The sequence below is a fragment of the Benincasa hispida genome, chromosome 5 (genome assembly GCF_027475165.1).
Source record: "Benincasa hispida cultivar pf3 chromosome 5, pf3_genome.v1.1, whole genome shotgun sequence".
Classification (NCBI taxonomy): Eukaryota; Viridiplantae; Streptophyta; class Magnoliopsida; order Cucurbitales; family Cucurbitaceae; genus Benincasa; species Benincasa hispida.
Window position 1 is genome coordinate 62,146,073 of NC_143482.1, and position 22,447 is coordinate 62,168,519.

A 22,447-nucleotide genomic window follows, 5' to 3' on the forward strand; every position below is an offset into this window, starting at 1 on the left:
AATTTAACCTTTTATTAGTCAATTTAATCCTATTAAATTGATTAAAGATTAAAGCCTAAGGGTTGCTAATCATATTAGATACGTGATCTTAGGTTTATGTCATCCAAGTTTTAAATATTTTAAAACCATGAATTAAACGTAAGTGAGTATGCATGTCTTTCTTATAGTTTTTAGTTCTAATTTCTCTTTAATCTTTAAAAAGAAACAACTAAAACACATTGCCACACAACAAGGTATTTATAACGCTTATAAATTAACCTATGTGTCATACTTCATGCAATGTCCGGTCATTACTATACATAACTTTTATATAAATGTAACAACCAAGCAAACATGCTTTCCATACACCCTTATAATATAACAATTATAATATAAAGATGATTCATGCCAATGCATAACCAAATGTGGGATTTTCTATATGTGCATACCATATGACATATAAATAAAATATACATCTCATGTATTAAAACCACAGATTAATGGACCGGGAGAAACCAACTCAAAACCGGAATGAAAATTCTATCTATTACATTTTTCCACCGAGCAAACCAGTTCACAGGTGAATTGGGTCTTGAACCGTCGAGCGAAGCTCCCATTGTTTAGTAAAAGCCTCCATGTAAACAATCGTGTGGTGCACACTAGACGATAGCGCGAATACTAAATGATCGCCTAAACGACAACGAGGCTGTGAAGCCTGATCGTTTAGATGATCGCTTAACACGCGAAAGTGTAAACGATTTACCACGCATTTTACTCTGCGATCGTAGAGTAAGTAACTAAGCGATGAGGCTTGCTGAGCTATACGATCATCTAGTGCACACGAAAGTTAAATGACACTCGAGCATCCGATACTCAGCGATCGTCTACCCCATCGTCTACACGACCCGACCAACGCTTGATCGTCTTCATCCTTGAAGAACAGCAACCCTTGCTACGAAGCTTCTTCACGAATGACTCAAAACTCAAACTAACTTTGAAATTATAGACTCGATGGCAATTAATTTTGCCCAAAATATGCAAAGGCCTTTACAATGGAAATGTAAAAGAAACTAACAAACCGAGGTTTCATCCCAGAAAACTCCATTAATCCACACATCCACAAACGAATTAACAATTAAAACAGAGAGTAGACATGCTTCACCCACTAGGAATGTAAATGTAATTCTTTGCATCAATGAATTTGGAATATCAGAAATATGGCTTTGATACTAATTGAAGGAACTCTTATACAAGAGTACCTATGAGCAGAAGTGGATCTTTCCAATTCATTGTGACGGAATTTCCACATATACATTCAGACATACAGATATGCATTAACGACACTAAATTATTGGCATGCTTAAAGGATAAATGACAAGAGAACGAGTGAACATACCAGTTGAAGACTTTCTTCTCGACAAGACTCACTCTATCCATGAACGAATCCTCCTGCTCTCGCTAGACCAGCAAGCAATCATTCAATACCTTCAGTCGTCTATCACAAACGGCTTCGCACAAACGCCAGGAAACGGGGATGACACCACCACTCGGAGCCCTCAGTATTCTAGTAGTGAGAATCCAAAGGCCGAGCTTTGTTTGGATTTGGTAGAGGTGAGGAAGAAAAGCTATCGTGTACAAAAGATCAAGCAAGTGTGAGAAGTGAAAGACTATCGTATGGTCGGGTGCTTGATCATTTAGGCGAGGTACACGATCATGTTGGAAAAGCTAGTAGATCGTCTATGCGATCGTTTAATTAAGTTTAGGCACTAAGCAATCATCTAGAGAATGGTAAGCGATCGTTTAGGAAAGCGCACGTGGGTGAAAGCGGTCGTTTAGTAATTTAGCACTATCGTATAGGCTCTGAAAATACTAAGCGATGAAATGCTAAACACACCATGAGCAATTACACGTCTCTTTTGCAAATAAAAATTTTCATTTTATTCTTCAGTAAAACCGAATTGAACCTCCCACTATCTTATGGTTGTAGAGAAAACGTCGGGCAATTATCCCGTAACTATCCAATTAATAAATTAATAAATATAATCATATTATATTCATAACCTATAGTTTGATATCATATATCAACCATAGTTGTTTCTCCTCTACTTGATATAAATCATATTTATATCCAATTTCCTCCAAATTAATGTATCTCATACATTTAGTCAATCATATCATATATAATTAACCAGTTCAATTATATCATACATAATTGAATCCCTCTTGTCAATTTGAACATTTCAATTTAACCCAAAAACTTATTCTCAACTTGTATCTAAGCTACCAATGGGACCTTAAGGACCTATGGCTCGAAGTTCCAACAGTACGTGAATAGCTGAATAAACTCTTTAGCCACGAGATCCAACATCCGTTAACTGCTAGACATTTCACTAAAGACCGACAGCTGAACTCTTTGTTGGTAGGAAAAGAGGGAGAGGAAAATATGCTTGTTTTATGTTATGCGTTAATCTTCATGCGTCGAAGGTCATGCGTTCAACTAGAAAATATACAATATGCATTTAAGCACGTATGCGATGACCATGCGTTCCTATCACAAGTTGTCTTGCTTTCTTGCCAAGTATAACGAGAATGCAAGTTTCTCGGGATGATCCGAGGTTGAACACAGGGACTTGTAACTCAATAATGATTGTGAAGCAATGCATTTGAGGTGATAAATAAAAGTAAAAAGATAGAGGTTAATGGAATATGCGCTACTCCTACTCCTAACTAAACAGATTGGGCAATGGAAGTTTAACTATGAGAATTAGTAGAGATGCAACAATTGTTAACGCATAATAAGGTGGCTTCATTATGTTTAATCGCTCGAGTAATCTCAGCTCGCCACACTAACGCATTGCACACCTCTCGGTGGCCAGCTGCATGTTTATATCTCTATAATGCATGGTTGCGTCGAGCATAAGATCGTTCCTATCTCTAGGAACAAAGCTTACTTTGCTTTAGTGTGTTCCACTACTTACCCTCTCGGGCAGTTAGTTACAGTTATTCAGCTTATAAACAAGTGTTGTTACAACCTCACACCAAGCGAAGAGGATTAACTCACTATAATACCGCAAAGCACACCTCTCGGTGGGTAGATACATGTGTCATATCTCTAAATCGCATGACTGAGTATGCGACTGTCTTCGATATTCAACTAAATGATGAATGTAGATGATGATAAAAAAGAAGAAAATGATGAAGATGGTGCTGAAGGAAGTATTAGATGCATTGATTACAAAATGTATTAATGTTTTAAGCCAAAATATAATACAGTACAGAAATAAGAGGAGAGATGGGGAGCTAGATGTAAACATTCTCTTGCTTTTCATCCAAAATGCGTCAAGGCTGTTGGTGGGACCATGGATGGATGGTAAAGAAGTCTCTCTCGAGCTCTATCTACAGCGAAACTCCGGTCGTCACTTGGAAGAAGATGTGGAGGTAAAGAATCCTCAAAGAGTGTCTTGCTCATGCTTTCATTTGTGATCACAAGGATCTACCTAAGACAGAAACTCGGATGATTTGAAGTGAAGATCCAAGGTGCTATTTATAGAGCTCAAACACCGACAACATTGATGATTACGTTTTAACTCATTGCTACCTTTGTCAAGGTATGGGGAATGTCAGCATCACCTTATCTTGTTGATACTCCCAAGGTATGCGTTCAAGCTTGTTTCTTCTAAAGTGTTGACACCTACCCACTTGGTGATCAATCTTCCATTACGATTATCACTCTGTGGACGCAACATTCCATGTGGCGAACTAGTCTTTATGAACCTTTGCATGCGGTTACTTTTGCAGCAGTCTGAGGTCAACGCATGTGGTCAATTCCTACAATGGCTGCAAGAATAGATGCTTTGATGCATAATAACGCATGATATAAGGTTAGTGAGGATTTCTGGTGCCAGTCGATGCAAGCTCATTTTTCCCCATGAATTCTTGATATTGTTAACGCATATTCTGCTTATTAGCCCTCATAATTCTACAAGCTATCACTCTTCTTACCACAGATATATTTCTGTGTCCATCGAATATAACCAATCATGAGTATGATAATCCTTCACAGATGCTCGTAAGTACAGCTAGGCCAATTTACCGTTTTGCCCCTGTAGTTACATCTCACTCCTTAAGTACCACTGATCTCTCTAATGAACAATACAACATAGTCCTACTATGTATGAACACCTCTCGGGCCATGAGAAGGTGTGTGATGCCACATCGTTCAAGCCCTAAGATCAGCCCATAAGGGAGCTATCAATCTACTTACCTCTGCTTTGGGGAATGAGTGAATTCCATCTTACGTAACTGAGTTGCGAACTCCCAAAGCAGACGAATCCCCAAAGTAGTTGGTTTAAATCGGCGATCTGGCCACTTACACCCATGCAAATCAAAGGACCGCCCTCAATGGGAGGAGTTTCCAACTCACTCAAGATTGAGGTCATGTTATCTATGGTCATCCTAGTGAAGTGAAGTCTATGTCATGAACGACGTTATATAACGAGACGTTAACACTTCGTGGTTGGGTCTTATACAAACTCTTTGTATAGAACGCCCTCGCTCGCATTTCCCCTACACAAATGATCAAGATCAGACTATCTGTGACAAGTCACAACACTTATAATTATTCCACAAAGCGGGTCACATCCTTAGCGTTACTAGGATAAGGTTTCCTTCCTATATCCATATACTATAGACCATTTTTGTTATCACTTAAGATATGATCCACTTGTATGTTACCACATACATGCTTAAGTTACATAAAGACAACTAGGGATTTTAGTTTATTGGTTTGTGGTAAAGTAAATCAAACATCTAAATGTATAAAGTCAAGAAGTGAAGTAAATATCATATATTATACATCACAAGAGTTCGTATAAACTATATACAAACTATAAGACACGAGACTTTAGGGCATCATCCCCAACACTTCTAAAGAGAGAGTTTAACATGAAAGACCTAAGGGAATCTAGGAGGATTCTTGGCATTGAAATCAACAGAGAAAGAAAGCAAGATAGATTGTATGTAAGTCAAGTTGATTAATGTGAAAAAAATACTTTAAAGGCTCAAAATGGATAGTGCTAAGCCTGTTGGCACTCCCCTTGCACCTCATTTTAAAATCTTAGTTGCTAATAGTCCATAGAATACAGATGATGATCACATTAACTATATGAAGGTTGTTTCCTATTCTCAGGCTATGGGATCTTTGATGTATCTAATGACTTCAACAAGACCAAATTTGTCCTATGGTACAAGTTTGGTCAGTAGATACATGGCTAATCCTAGTAAACGACATTGGGAAGCAGTTCAATGGATACTAAGGTATCTTTGTTCATCAAAAGAAGCCCAAATCTTATACAAACAGAATGACCCCTCTAATGATGAAATGTATGGTTTGAAGGAAATCAGACATGAGGATTTCCATGAGCAGTGGAATGATCATTCCAAATTCCATTCGAAATTGAACAATAATACTTACAGTCACGAAACGAAAACTAACGGTCATGCACAATACGAAATTACATCATGTTTTACAATAATATCAAGGAATAGAATATCATATCTTTGAAGACTCATGTTTCACACTCCCTCGATCATGAATGCTCGTTCAGTCTTCAAGGCAGCAACACACGAACGCTCGAATACTACGACCGCAACACAGCACTATCAACAGCAAACTCGAACTCAACGATCTCCAAGATCACAAACTCAACGAACGACCTCCAAAACCTCGAACTCAGTCAAGTTGAGTGGGGACCTACCACAATGGCTACCTTGGTATTCTCAGTGTGAGAATCTAGAAGTTGGGCTATGTGTGGACTTGGTTAGAGGAAGAAACCGGAGAAATAACAATCGTGTAGACGATTGATCAAGTGGGAGATGAGAAATGTCGATCGTATAGACGAATGCTCAATCGTTTAGAAGAAGGCAAGCTATCATATAGTGAAACCTCCGTGATCGTTTAGCTACAACCAGATGAGTAAACTATCGTATAGTGTCACTCCGCGATCATTTAGTCTCTCTTTCAGCTATCGTTTAGTAAAAACAATTCACTTGACAACGATCCGTGAATTATTTCCCGGGAATAGTAACTTTTAAAAATCTACTAAAATTAGGAAAACATTTTTCCTTTTATCTCACGGTTACCATGAAACCACCAATAACCTCCCACTCAATTAGTTATTAGAGAAAAAGATATAATTATCCAATAATTAATATTATTATAAATATATATGATAACCAACTTACCATATTATATTTATAATCTATAGTTTTAATATTTCATCTCATGAAACATATAAACGATAGTTCTTTTTCTATTTCATGGTACTTAATGTAAATCTTATTTACATTAATCCTCCACTTGATGTATCTCATACATCACACCAATCATGTCATATAATCGAATTTCCTCTTGTCAGTTCAAATCAACACTAAGAACTGATTATCAACTTGAATCCATTGACCTACCAAGGGAACCTTATGGACCTGTAGCTTGAAGCTCCAACGGTACGTGAATAACTGACTAAACTCTTTAGTCACGAGATCCACCATCCATTAACTACCAGACACTCTACTAAAGACCGACAGTTGCACTTTTCTTACTACATATATATTTTGTGTCCATATCAACCAATCAACAGTGCGATAACCCTTCATAGATCGCTCGTAAGTACAACTGAGCAATAACGGTTATGCTTCTATAGTTACATCTAACTCTTTAAGTACCACTGAGTCTTGTAATGAACATAAGTCATAGTTCTACTATGACTGAGTCCTCTCTTCCAAAGAAAAGTTGTGGCCACTATATTCAAGACTTGGAACCAGCCCTTAAGGGAGCGATCTATCTACTTACCCCTGCTTCGGGGAAGGAGTGAATTCCATCTTATGTAACTAAGTTCCCAGATCAAAGAAATCCCCAAAAAGGTAGACATGTTGAGTTGGTAATTTGGCCACACTCACCCATACTAATCAAAGGACCTCCTTTAGAGGCAAGAATTCCCAAAACACTCAGGATTAAGGTCATGTCACTTATGGTCGTTTAAGTGAGATGTAAGTCTCAAGTATCAACGACGTTATATAAAGAGACTAGTCATCTCGTGGTCTGGTCTTATACAAACTTTTTGTATAGGACACCCTCGCTCGCATGTCTCCACATGAATGGTCAGGATCTACCATCTATAATAGTTCACAACACTTGCAAACCTCTACAAAGCGGGCCGTATCCGTAGTGTCACTAGGATCAGGTATCCCTCCTTATACTATAGACCTTTTTAGGTTATCACTTAAGGCATGATCCACGTGTATATCTCATATACATGCTTGAGTTTACATATAATAACCATGAAGCTTTATTTATTGGATATGAGTAAATGCCAAATAAATTAACTATTATTTTATTCATAACAATGTGTGCAGTTTACAAACTACGAGACTCCGGGAGAATTAGGACACTAATCCCAACATGGTTATGTGGATGCTGATTATGCAGGGAATCTAGATCGGAGACTCTCATTATGTAGATATGTTTTCCTATGGGGAAACAATCTAATAAGTTGGAAAGCAAGTTTGCAATTAGTTGTGGCCCTATCCACAATAGAATCTAAGTTTATAGTTCTGTCTGAGGCTGTCAAAGAAGGTTTATGGCTGAAGGGATTACTAAACGATTACGGCATTACTTAAACGAAAGTGAGAATATATTGTGACAATCAGAGTACTATCTATTTGTCTAAAAATCAACAATTTCACAGCAAAACTAAACACATTGACATTAAGTACTACTTTATCAGACAGGAAATTGAGAAGTAGAAGGAAATTTTGACCAAGAAAATTCCTCAAAGCAAGTTTGGTCGTTGCTTGGACCTCCTTGGGTTCGAATTACCTGAAAAGTGTTAGCCCAAAATCAATACAAAGCAAAAGGGAAGGTTCTTTGGATGTTTACAAGGGAAGAGGTTGTAACAAAAAGAACCAGAGACAAAAGAAGTAGAAGGTAGTTTATCGTTGTCGTTTTCTTTCTGTTTTGTTTGTTATAACCATGAGAGCTTCTTTCGTAGAAAATGAGAGCCTGTATAAAAGGTGAAAAGAATGAGAGAGTAAAAAAAAGAGAGAGTGAGAGCATTCATTCTGTAAAGAAGTTTAAAGAAGAAGCAATAAAAGATACCCTCCCTTTTTGCACAGTGGACATAGGCCTTTGGTCGAACCACTTAAATACTTGTGTTCTTTCTTTCTCAACGATCATCTAGCTTTTCTTTAGTTCATCTTGCATCGTCTCAACGATCGTCTAGATTCACTTTGCATCGTCTATACAATCATCTAGTTCCTCAACTATCGTCTGTATGATCGTTTAGTTCTACTCAACTATCGTCTGCACAATCGTTTAGTTCCACTCAACTATCGTCAACATGATCGTTTAGTGCTTCTTAGTATCGTCTATACAATTGAACTATCGTCTAGTTTCTCAGAGCATCATCTACATGATTAAGCTCGTATACAGGTAAACGGTTGAAGTTTTGAAGCTTAAAGGATATTGTCTTCCCTGAGTTTTGAAGTGAATTTGACCGTTTATGTTGAGTAGTTTAGGTTTGCAAAACAAGAGAATATAGTTAATCTAGGGCCACAATCTCATAACATGATACCCACATATTTGTTATGTATTTGATATCTTCTCGCGAACTTAACTCTTTCAGATTAGAATGCATATTAGCCAAACAATGGGATTCACGGATGTCAATTGATCTATGGCCAAAATGATTAAAAGCTGGTGGTAGCTTCATTATATATTAAAATTAAAAAGAAAAACTAGCCCAATTAATAAAAAGTTACAAAATAAGAATAATAGTAATAAAAGAAAAATATAACCTTGATTTTGCATTTCTTCACTTCTAGTTGTTTCTCAATTACAAAGCCAACATGTAATGTTATGAAAAAAAAATTAAAACTTTCCATTGTCCCATTTATCAATCATCAGAGCATAGAAGTTCAAATGCAGCAATGCAACGGGCATACAAATTATTCAGAACTATTCCCTCCTGTATGTATGACCACTTCTCTAACAAGCTATTTATCTAATGAAAATTATGCTTTCTCACCCAAAACGACGTGAAGCCTAACAAAGATTCCTACCTAAGCACAAAAGCCACAACTAAGGTTAGCAATCCAAAATCCTCAAGACTACTAGTGAATAAAAAAATCCAAAAATGGTTTTGGAGCTTTAATACTCCTCAAAAATTCACCATAGGACCTTTAATTCTACTGCACAATACTTAAAAAGTCTGCAAAATTCAAATCTAGCATCAACATATTACAAGTAATTCAAAACTTTTGCCACACTCTCAACGGATTTTCAACAACTATAAGAAAAAACCCACAAAAACTTACCAAAATAACCAAGACAAACCTTAGCATTATTGAAAGAATGAAATATCATGCAACGAAGACTTCAGAATCAATAAGCACTTAAACTACATTTAATTTGAGTTTTAAGCATGTTGTTCATATGATATTCAGGAAAGGGTTTGAAACACATATTACCGTTGAAGATTTTCTTCAAAAATTCAGCTGAAATTCACCAAGACAGAGCTTGAAACTTCAAGAGGACTACCACCAAGATCTTCTCTATTATGCTCAAGCTGAAACGTGTGGTGGAAATACTAAATCAAGTTAAACTGATGAAGAACAAGTGAGGGGTATATAGGGTTTTCAGGTTATCACTTCAGCAAGTATATTCAGGTTATCACTTCAGAAAGTATATTTCAGAAACTTTCTTGTTCTTCATACATGAAGTTTCTATATATAGGTAGAATTCATGCAAATGTATAGGGTTGCATGAAGGGCACTCTCAACGGATTTTCAACAACTATAAGGAAAACCCACAAAAACTTACCAAAATAACCAAGACAAACCTTACATTATTGAAGGAATGAAATATCATGCAACGAAGACTTCAGAATCAATAAGCACTTAAACTATATTTTATTTGAGTTTTAAGCATGTTGTTCATATGATATTCAAAAAAGGGTTTGAAACACATATTACCGTTGAAGATTTTCTTCACAAATTCAGCTGAAATCTACCAAGACAGAGCTTGAAACTTCAAGAGGACTACCACCAAGATCTTCTCTACTATGCTCAAGCTGGAACATGTGGTGGAAATAATAAATCAAGTTGAACTGATGAAGAACAAGTGAGGGGTATGTAAGGTTTTCAGGTTATCACTTCAGCAAGTATGTTCAGGTTATCACTTCAGCAAGTATATTTCAAAATCTTTCTTGTTCTTCATGCATGGAGCTTCTATATAAAGGTAGAATTCATGAAAATATACATGGTTGCATGAAGGGCAGCTCCAGCTTGAAGATCATCACACAAAGAAATTGAATTTGGTGATAATCCATCAAATGTGGTTAGTGGATTTTTCCTAGAAATTAGAAAAATCCACTAACTTAAAATGATTTCAAAAGTGATTTTCATTTTTATATTTATTTTATTTTTTAAATTAGTTTTATAAAATTAATTAAGAATAATTAATTAAATAAAACTAATTTTAGTTGATTTTTAATTAAAATAATATTCATTTAATATCTAAATATTAATATCACCAATAAATCAATTTTATATTTAAATCATAATTTAAATATTAATTGATTTTCTAATTTCGTTTAATTTTAATTGAATTAAACGTTTATAATTGTATCATATACAACCAATCAAAAACCCTAAAATTGAATTTGAACATTTCAAATTCATAACCCTGATTTCATACATCAATAATGAATTTGTTATTCTAATTTAATGAGCTAGTAGAGGGACCTAATAGATCTACAGATCATGAGCTCCTACGATTTGTAATTAATTCATTAAAACTCTTTAATAAAATTAATTACTATTCGTTAACTATCAAGACATACCACTATAGCTCGATAGTTGCACTATCCTCACTGTACATCTATTTTTATCCATATAAACCATAATCAGTAAGTTGAACCTTCACAGGTTGTTCATAATTACAGTTGGGTCAAAATTATCGTTTTACTTCTGTAAATACATCTTGTTCCTTAAGTTTCCACTGACCCTCTAATGAAAAATTTTGATTCATAATACTACTTATGAATCATGTCCTTCTCTATTATGAGAAGGCAGGGCTCCGATTATTCAAGACTTGGAATCAACACTTAAGATAACAACCTATCTACTAACCCTAAAATGGGTATGAGTGAATTCCATCTTCCAAGGCTATGTTCCCAGCTATCCATCCGGTCTTATTCCCAAAATGGAAGCCTTATTGAGCAGTGTTGTTGGACTACTATCACCCATGTAGATCAAAGGATAATCTCGAATAAACAGGAGTTCATAGCTAGCTCAGGATTAAGATCGAGTTATCTTAGGTTACTTAAGTATGAAATAGTCAGTTTTAACAGTAAACGGTCGTTATAAAGATAAAGTGACAATTTCATAGTGCAGAATATATGCAAATTCATTGCATAGGATGCCCCCCACTCACATGTTTCTACATGAATGATCTGTGGATCACATCATTTATACTACCTATACAAAATGGGTTACATCCAATAGTGTTACCAGGATGAGATAGTCAATTTCATCCATATACTTAAAGACCATTTAGGCTATATACTATTAACTTGATCTTATTTATGTCACCACATAAAGTTAAAGTATTCATACTATAGTCATAGATATGTTTATTGGAATTTCATAATAGAATGCAAAATCAACAACTTTATTAAATAAGATAATCAATAATATTTCATGGATAAATAGAATGTTTAACACAAAATTTACGAACTGCGAGTTCTAAGACATCCCCAACATGTTGGACAGTTTCCAAAACCTTAAAATCTCCCAAATCTATCAGTTATATTAAGACAGTCATATTTTAGTATAGGGAGGTTGTGTTATACCTGAGGTTGAAGAGTTTTCAAGTGCTTGTCATAAAAAATTTCCCTTGAAGGTGACTCTATATGCTTCTTGATACAATGAACCTATAATTTGATACTCCCAACTACCATCTTAACAACCTTCATTCAGGAACAACTCTATGTGTCTGGCATCCAAATTTGCATTTTTCCTACATAATATTAGTAGCAAGGTCAACAAGAGTGAACAAATCTACCATCACATGTATTCAGGAACAATCTACATTTTTTGTAGGACATAAAAGGTTTTCTTGGATTCCTACCATTACATGTATTTAGGTGCACACGGGAAATCAAACAAGTTGTAGATCTGCCACATTAGTCCATTTTGGAATATAAATTTACTTAAGAAAAAGCTAATAGGATTATTCATGAAGGAACTCTTATTCAAGAATACCTACGAGGAGAAGCGGATCTTTCCAATTCACTGTGACAGTATTACTGCATATACATTCAAACATACTTTCATGATGCTAAAGAGATCAAGAAATCATACCAAATGAAGATTTCTTCTTCACAGCGAGTCTGAAGCCCAATCGTCTACCTCAAACAATCACCACTCGAACAGAGGGAAACAGAGAAGATAACACCGCTCAGAGCCCTCAATATTCTTGGAGTGAGAATCCAAAGTGTAGGCTTTGTTCGGATTTGATAGAGGGAAGGAGGAAGAAAGACCGTACACAACGATCAAGCAAGTGGGAGATGCGGTCGTCTATCGCATAGATAAGATGTTTGATCATTTAGGTGAAGTGTACGATCGTATAGGAAAAGTAAGCGATCATCTAAACAATCGTGTAGGAAAAGATAAACGATCGTGTAGGAAAATGGTGAGCGATCATCCGAACGATCGCATAGGAAAAACTAAGCGATCGTCTATACAATTATTTAGTAAATACCAGGAGCTAAACGATCACTTAGGAAAAAGGTAAATGATCGTTTAGATAATAGCGTGCGACGGTGTAATCGGTATGCAATCGCTTAGCAATATCGTATATGTAAGTGATCATGCAGTCACTATCGTATAGGCACTGATGTTCTAAATAATGACACTATCTTTCCACAATGTCCGCGCGAGTAACATTATTTCAATAAATAGCAGAATCATGGATAGGGCCGCGCACTCTTGTCTCTTGCACACCGTCAGCTATTTATAATGCACTAATCCATTATTTAGAACAGAAGAGGCACCTTCTCATTTCCTTTATAACCGTCCAATAAATGTGATCTTATCACATTCATAACATATAATTAATATCATATATTAATTATAATATTTTCCTCTACTAGATATAAATCATATTTATATTCAATTTCCTCCAAATTAATGTATCTCATACATAAAGTTAATTATATCATATTTAATTAACTTGTTCAATTATATCATATATAATCGAACTCCCTCTTTAAACATTTCAAATTGACCCAAAAACGAACTCTCAGCTTGTAGGGGACATTATGAACCTATGGCTCGAAGCTCCAATGGTATGTGAATAGCTGATTAAACTCTTTAGTCACGATATCCACCATCCATTAACTGTCAGGCATTCCACTAAATACCGACAGTTGAACTCTTCTTGCTATAGATATATTTCCATGTCCATTGGATATAACCAATCATCAGAACAATGACCTTCATAGATGCTCCTAATTACAGCAGGCCAATTTATCGTTTTGCCCTTGTAATTACATCTTCCTCCTTAAGTACCACCGATCCCTCTAATAAAACATAGTCCTACTATGTGTGAATACCTCTCAAGCCATGAGAAGGTGTGTGGCGCCACATCATTCAAGCCCTAGAATCAGCCCTTAAGGGAGCTATCTATTTACTTACCCCTGCCTCGGGGAAAGAGTGAATTTCATCTTGTGTAATTGAGTTCCCAGCTCTCAAATCAGACGAATCCCTAAAATGGTAGGTTTGAGTCGGCGTTCCGTCCACTCGCACCTATGCAAATCAAAAGATCGCCCTGAATGGCAGAAGTTCCCAACTCACTCAGGATTGAGGTCACCTATGGTCATCCTAGTGAAGTGATGTCTCAGTCATGAATGGTGTTAGATAACGAGACGTTAATACTTCGTGGTCAGGTCTTATACAAACTCTTTGTATAAGATGCCCCCGCTCACATGTCCCCTACACGAATGATTAGGATCAAACCATCTGTGATAAGTCACAACACTTGTGACTATTCCACAAAGCGAGCCGCATCCGTAGCATTACCAGGATAAGGTTTCTCTCCTATATCCATATACTATAGACCATTTTAGTTATCACTCAAGACATGATCCACTTGTATATCACCACATACATGTTTAAGTTACATACAGATAACGAGGGATATTAAGTTTATTGACTTGTGGTAAAATAAAAAACATCTAAATGTGCAAAGTCAAGTTGTGAAGTAAATATCATTTATATTACACATCACAATTGTTTGTACAAAGTTGTTTACAAACTACTGGACACGAGACTTTAGGGCACAAACCCCAACAATTCAGTTATAACAACAATTGAAAGAAAATGTCAAAAACATTTACCAAGCTTGATACCAGCTATCTAGATCCCAGTTTTAACATTGTGCAAGACACAACGATGGCAAGATGGAGTGCAAATTCGGCAAGTTGGATTTCTCTATAGTCAAATCCAATGAGATGAAGTGTAGATTCAATAAGATGTAGTGGAGATCTAGCGAGATGGAGTGAAACCAACATGTGAACAAATCTGATATGCAACTCGACCTCAATCTAGATAGACGACGCGTGAATGAGGTTGGACTCACCTTGACACTATGGACGAACCTCAACAACATTGGAGAAAACGAAGATGATGGGCTACTGAAAATGTGGAAGTTGTGTAAATTAGGAGGAGATATGCAGAGGGAGAGAGAGCCTTGAAAGGAAGAGAGAATCGGGGTTTGAAGAAGGGGGAAGGAAGAAATGAAGAAAAAAAAAAAAAAGGAAATTAGGGTTTGGACTTGTTTACCTGTGCCAGTCGAGATCGAGGACGACAGTGACGAATCAAACGGAGAGGGCTTCGAAGAGCGGAGCTGTGAGAATAAAGAGCATGGAGGAGAGAAATAGAATGGCATAGTGGAACTTGAAGGACTAGTGTTTGTAGAAAGGAACAAAAACAATGGTAGCAAGGGCAAGGGGTTGAAGGTCGATCAGACAGAAAATGATTGAAGGTCAAATGGAGCAGCAACTACACGCAAGAGGTTGAAGGTCGATCGACTAAATCTAGGGCATTTAACCCTTTTACTCCTTTAAAATAATAAGTCAATTATTTTTTATATTTTACTTGACACGAAAAACGTGTTAAGTAAGAGTTTCTTATACTTGACATGAAAAATGTGTCAAGTAAGACATTATATTACTTGACACGAAAAACGTGTCAAGTAATGTTTTGCATGAAAATATCCAAAACATTCTGTTAATCTCCGTTTTTTAAACTCTTTTACTTGACATTTTCTTTTCTAAAAGGTCATTACTTGACGTTTTTTCCAAATAAATGTCAAGTAATTAAAAACTACAATTGTTAAGTAATGTAGATTTTGTTGTAGTGTAAATAGGTGGTTGATGATATATTTGGCATTTTGAAAGGCGAGAGTCTCCTTCTTCACTAAGTAAGAGAAAGACAAAAAATTTCTGTGAAAGTGTTGCTTTTAGAGATCAATCATTTTCCTCATCCTCCTTTCTACTCTCATTTCATTCCCTCATTCCAGAATAGCTAGAGCCCACCACTCCTGGGTTCTCTACCTTCGAATACTAAGGTCGCCATCATGGTAGTACCCGTTTCTAGTTCGAGAGATTCTTGAATATCTGTCCTCAAAGGTAAAGGTTTCTAAAACCTATTTTTTAAAGTAAGCTATAATTTAGGTAAATGCATAATATGTTCTTTCTTTTCTGTAAAAATTACATTCTATGAGAAATTGGAATTGGAACGATCTCACTTCCACTCATTCTCTTCAATAGGATCCTTCACCTCTTATATGCTTCCATATAGTAGAGCAGCATCAATCAAATCGTGTGTTGGAATAGTTCGGTCTACGAAAAATGGTACCATCATTGTGTTATAAACTCCCACCACTACATCAAATTAATTTGAGAGGTAAGCACAATCAAGACTGATGTCGAATTCATGCAGAATATATATCGTACTAGCGTGCAAATTATGATCGTTGTGCACAAGGAGAAATAACAAGTGGACCAGTTATATCAGATAATTATTTTTCCTAGTATGGTTCAATCACGAGACAATTTATCACACCTAACAGCACTTACTTTTACTGCATGGTAAGAGTTTGTAAGAGTTTTATTATCTTACGCTTCCCAAATGTATGATATGAAAATTTTTTTGTATTAATTTTTTTCATCATTTAGAATAATTTTGTCCAAGATGTACAACAATATTTAGCACAATACAATTTACCTGAGTTGGGTTCAATGTTTGACCAAACCTTGGTAAATATAGAAAATATTATTCAGCAAACAAGATGACTCAATTTTGTCGACACTGATCGAAGAAGTATTCGTTGTAGATGACAACGACAACAAGGCGAAACTAATTTAGAGGTGCACAAAGACGACTATCATGTGAAAATTTAAGAGACTTGTAATTCAAACTTTTAGCTTCACGTGAACTTCTATCTTGAAATTAAAGAACTGATGAAATTACATTTTATCATGAGACACTAAATCTAGTAAATGAGTATGATATAAAAAATCAAAATACTAAAATCGTGGACAGGGTCCACGAGTTTGGTCCTCATCTTGACCAAGTTCACATGGCTGACAAGGTAGCCATCTAACATCCACAAGGTGATGACTGGATTAAACAATAATCGTGTAGCGGGTACACGATTTTTTTATCCACCAAAACTATCATATTTTTGTCAATACTTTTTCGTTCAACTCTACTTTTGAAATTTCTTTCCTATTTATCTTCATTTTGTCATTACTTTTAAAAATCACATCATTCTTGAACTTAACTGTAGGAAAAAAAAATCTTATTTTTTCACTAAAATGAATAATTATTAATGAAAAGAAATAAACAATTTTAAGGAAAAAAAGAGAGAGAGAGAAAATGAGTTAGTGGTTTGCAATGAAGATGGCAGAGAAAGGACAATGCTTGCACTTTTTTCATACTTTAATTTCAAAAATCTAAACATTACCACTCACTCCTTCTTGACTTTAAAGGACTCAATTGCCCCAATTGTCTGCTGTTTGTTACTTTCTTTTTTCTATTTTTTTCTTCACATATCTTATCTTTCTCTTTCAATTAAATGCCTAAATATATCAATCAAACTTCATTCATATTTGAAATTTCATATTATTTTCATCACTCAAATCACTTTGAATGTATTTATTGATATAATTCGATAGTTGAAAAAATATACTTTTTATCGATACTTCATAGAATTGTCTTTTGCATAGTCGTTTTTATATAATTATATTTTCAATTACACCTGTATACTTGAATTTATTAGTGTCAAGTGTTGAGAACTTGTAAATAAATTACGAATAATGAGTGAAATTTACATTTTCTAACGCTTAATAATGGAAAGAAAATTTTGAGGTTCATCGATTAAAACATAGAGGCAATATAAGAATACTCAACTAGTTATACATATGTCAAAACGAGTGTAGCTCAACTGTCATGCGATGTATGATAGTGATCAAGATGCATGTGGTTCGAATCTCTACATCTCGATTGTACTAAAAAAAATTAGTCGCTAATGCATCGGTATGTTAGTTGAAATACACTCGTTTTGGTATAATTTCCTTAATTTTTTATTCAACTATTTGCAAAAAAATAATAATAATAAATAAATAAAACAGCCTTTCTTTTTAAAAAAAATAAAAATAAGATTCAAATGTCTAAGTTTTAAAATAGATGCATAACACCTTCAAGTAAATTTTAATGGAAGTTACTCAACCAAAATTATTATAAGTACACATCACATCTGATATTCCTTTCAAGATATTATCAATGTACGTTAAATAATATAAATGAAATCTTAAGTTATTCCACAAAAAATAATTCATTAAAAATTCTTAACAATTAAATACATGACAGTTACCTATTCATGTATCAAATTGTGCGGGATTGAATAAAAGAGTTGGATATAATTAAATTTGTATGAGCCTTCCATCAACCAGTTTAGATGATAATTCGAGTATACCTTGAATATTTCGACTTTTTTTAATCATCATCATACTTCATGTAAAGTGTTGAGAATCTCACATTAAAAAAAATTAAGGGATTTTAGACTTCTTATAAAATAGATAAATTACTCCTCTCATTGCCATTTGGTTTTAAGATGGAACTTCATACTATCAAATATGTTATTAGAGCCCATTAAGCCCAACTCGATATTTGGTCCAATAATAAGAAATTGTATAAACATAATAACTCAAGACCTAGTTGAATCCATTTTATTCCAAATCTCTATTTACAAACTACTTAACAAAACAACCTCATGGAAAAATAACGATCATATTCTCGATTCGTTTCTAACAATAAAAATTCATTATGAAATGAATTTGGATGAGTTTTTGATCATCGAGTTTAGATAACAATTCAAGTAGACCTTGCATGTTTCTTTTTTTCTTTTTTTCTTTTTTTTTTGAGTTTAGATAATAATCCCTTTTTTTTTCTTACAACAGGTAGAGTGAGAGATCAATTCATAAATTTTGATGTTGATAATACAAAATGCATTTTAGTTTGATCTATGCTCATATTAGCAATAATCCATTTTATTCTAATCCACTCTTCAAAAGCTACTAAAAACAACAACCTCATTACTACATAGATAGTTAAAAGTTCACACTCGTTTCGTTAGTGACATCTAACCAATGCCTCTAAAATTACTGAGAAATGACATCCCAATGTACAAGAAGTAATTAATCAACTTTCATAATCCCCAACCCGTCCGGTTCGACTCGGGCTGACTCACCACCCGGTGACCGAGTTAACCCATCTCATTTTTATCTTTTTAAACAAATAATAGTAATAATAATAAAAGAAACTCGTAAATTATAATTGATAATTCCCCCTTTCATCAAAATAAAATTTCAAAAGAAAAAAAAATTGAAGAAGTTAGTCCAGTGAGTCCAGTTGAACTCGGCCGAGTCACCAGCCCGAGTCGCAATCTTCAGTTAGTCCCTTTCATTATACTAGCAGACCGATTTATCGGCGAAATCAAAAAGCAACGGCCGAGACTCACGGAGGAGACTACTTGGAGAGTCGACGTGGCAGCGGCGGCGAAAATCCTGAAAATTCAAGAACCGACCGGAATCAGACCGGGAAACAGTCCGAAGAACCTCCTCGAAAACCGACTCGTCACAAGGAATCGCAAGAGGACCTTGGTTCGTAAATCCGTACTCCTCTTCAGCTTGCAAGAGAAGCTTCTGGAAGATCGGATGATTCAAGTAAGTAGCTCGAACGACGAACCTTCTACAACTGCTTCCTACACAGATCGCCACGTGGCCGGCCGGAACATCCGACGGAGCATCACCGGTGCCGGAGCGTCGAGAAGAGGCGGTGACGCGAGCCTTCTTCCGCCACCGCTGCAGCATCTGGCGGATGCTAACGATGCGGCGGATGTTGTTGGATTTAGCGATTCCGGTCGACATTTTCTCTTGTTTGATTTTCTCGGTGAAATTTTTGGGGGAGGATTTCTTGTTGGAGGATTTGTGGGGTTTAGTTAATTTATATATATAGAGGGATTTTTTGAAATGGGATGGGGAAATGGAAAAGGGCATGAAGTTTGAGATAATTACGAGATTGGGATGTTTTAAATTTTGTAGTCAAGCCCATGTGACGTGTAAACTTCATTAGACAAAATGATTTAACGTGCAATTAGTTTACTAATCTCTTTTTTCTCTCTCTCATTTTCTTTTTTTAAAAAATTATTTTCTTAATTAAATAGTTGTCGACTACTACTACTATTATTATTATATTATAAATATCATAAAAATTGATGCTCAATGCTTAGTGTCGTGTTATTTTTCATATTATCTATTTGTTTTGTAATAATTCATGTCACTTTACCTATAATGGTGGTATTTTATGGATCTTAAAAATTATGCACATGGGTGAGAATAACAAGAAATTTTCATATATTTTCTATTTCTATAAAATCATATTTTCTATTTCTATTATTCTTATTTCCATAAAATTATAATTTTAGTTATTTATAAGTTTAGTTATATTTTATTATTTTATTTATATTATATTATATTATTATATCATATGTATTTCTTTATTTATTATTATATATATTATATTTTCTCTATATTCATTATGCTCCATTGTGCTCCTCAATTTCACAACACGTTATTAGCACGAGTTCCTATTGCTTCCATCGCTGAAGGTAGGTTGGTTTTTTTCCATTTTATTATAATTAATAAATTAAATGTTACTTTGCATATTTACTACATATTAAAATTCTAATATAAATACAATATTTTGTGATAGTGTTGCTATAACAAATTTTACAAAATTATAATTCGCAACCCTTGACATTAATGACAATAATTATTTGTCATGGGTGCTCGATGCCAAAATTCATCTGGATGCTATAAACTTGAGAGAAATAATTAGAGAAGGAAATACAATATCGAACTAGGACAAAACAAAAGCTATGATCACGAGAAATTAAAAATAGAGTATCTTATATAAAAAAATCTCGTATCTTGTGGAAAAATTTGAAAGAAAGTATGATCATCAAAAGATAGTTATTCTTTCTAAAGCCCATTATAAGTGGATGCATTTGAAGCTACGATATTTTAAATCAATAAGTGATTACAATTTCACATTATTTAAAATTAGTTTAAAATTGTTGTTATGTAAAGAAAAAATTACTGATGCTAATATGTTAGAGAAGACATTTTCTACATTTCATGTCTCGAATATGCTCTTGCAACAGCAATATGGAGAGAAAGGTTTTAAATAGTATTCTGAATTAATTTCACGTCTTCTCGTGGCCGAACAAAATAATGAGTTATTGATAAAAATCATGAATCCCGACTAACCAGAATGGCACCATTCCCTGAAGTGAATGTTATGAATTTTAATAATAATCGTGGTCAAGGTCGTGGTCGCGATTGAGGTGGTGACCGTGACAGAGGAAGAAATAATTATTATTTTCGTGGTAGTCATTTTAATCATTCGAACTTCAAAAGAACCACACAAAATGATGATCATAAATGAAAAGCTCCATAAGATAAGAGTTCAAAAAGTGTTGAAAATAAATGCTTCCAATGCGGAATGACTGGGCATTGGTCACGTATTTTTCGTACGTCAAAACATTTAGTTGACCTTTATCAAGTCCTGAAGGAAAAAAGGAAATATAGAAGCAAATTTTGCATATCAGGATAATGATATATTTGATCCATCCCATATGATAAATTTGGATGTGGCGAACTTTTTTGAATCTCTTGAATAGAAGATTAGTGCAGTTGATGGAAATCAAGTGTTTCTTTTGATTTTGAGAATATCTAGACTTAATATTGTTGTTTTCTTTTATCTATCTTCATTTTTTTTAGTAATATTTATTTATTTTAAGTGTTGTTTTTCTTATTGTAATTTTTTTCCTTTAATGAAGAAACATGAATCATTTTCATATGTTGGGTGTTTAAAAAATGAACAAAGAAGATCAATGTTTCACACAATACTTACAAATAAAAAATATTTTTCCAAATTGGCAATGCTGAAAGCAAAAGTAAATATAATATTACATTCTGCAAACTTGATCGAAGGTTTTGGAAAAACAAATATTATTTTGCCTAGAAAAACAAAATTTACAATTGACAATACATTATTCTCTAGTCAATCAAAGAGAAATCTTCTAAGTTTTAAAGATATACGTTGCAATGGTTATCATATTGAGACTGATAGTAAATAATGTGGAATATCTATATATTATTTCTATTGTCTCAAATGAAAAACGTATATTGGACAAATGAAAAACGTATATTAAAAAAAAAAAAAATTGCTTTATCTTCTTGATTGTATTATACTTATATACGAGTAATTGAACATATGCAACAATGAATCTGAAGTTCATGAATTAGGCATATTTACAATTTGGCATGATCGATTGGGTCATCTAGGATCTATAATGATGAGGAGAAAGAATTCAAATGGACACTCATTGAAGAACCAGAAGATTCTTCAATCTAATGAATTATCATGTGATGTTTGCTCTCAAGACAAATTAATAATTAGACCATCACTAGCTAAAGTGGGGACTGAATCACCTGCATTTTTAGAACGAATTCATGATGATATATATGGACCTATTAACCCACAAGGTGGACCATTTAGATATTTTATGATATTAATAGATACATTCAGTAGATGGTCACACGTGTGTTTATCATCAAGTCGATATTTGGTATTTGCAAGATTATTTGCTCAAATAATTAAGTTAAGAGCACAATTTCTTAATTATACAATTAAGACCATCTTGATAATGCTGAAGAATTTACATCCCAAACTTTTGATAATTATTGTATGTCAATTGGGATAAGTGTTGAACATCATG

General features: G+C 34.4%; 1 pseudogene across 1 annotated transcript; it reads right to left on the bottom strand.

Annotated features, from left to right (window-relative positions):
- Nucleotides 1-18,614: 18,614 nt before the first annotated feature.
- Nucleotides 18,615-19,587, bottom strand: LOC120078258 (indole-3-acetic acid-induced protein ARG7 pseudogene; annotated as a pseudogene). Its single transcript, XR_016529505.1, has one exon. The product of XR_016529505.1 is annotated as an indole-3-acetic acid-induced protein ARG7 pseudogene (transcript).
- Nucleotides 19,588-22,447: the final 2,860 nt, after the last annotated feature.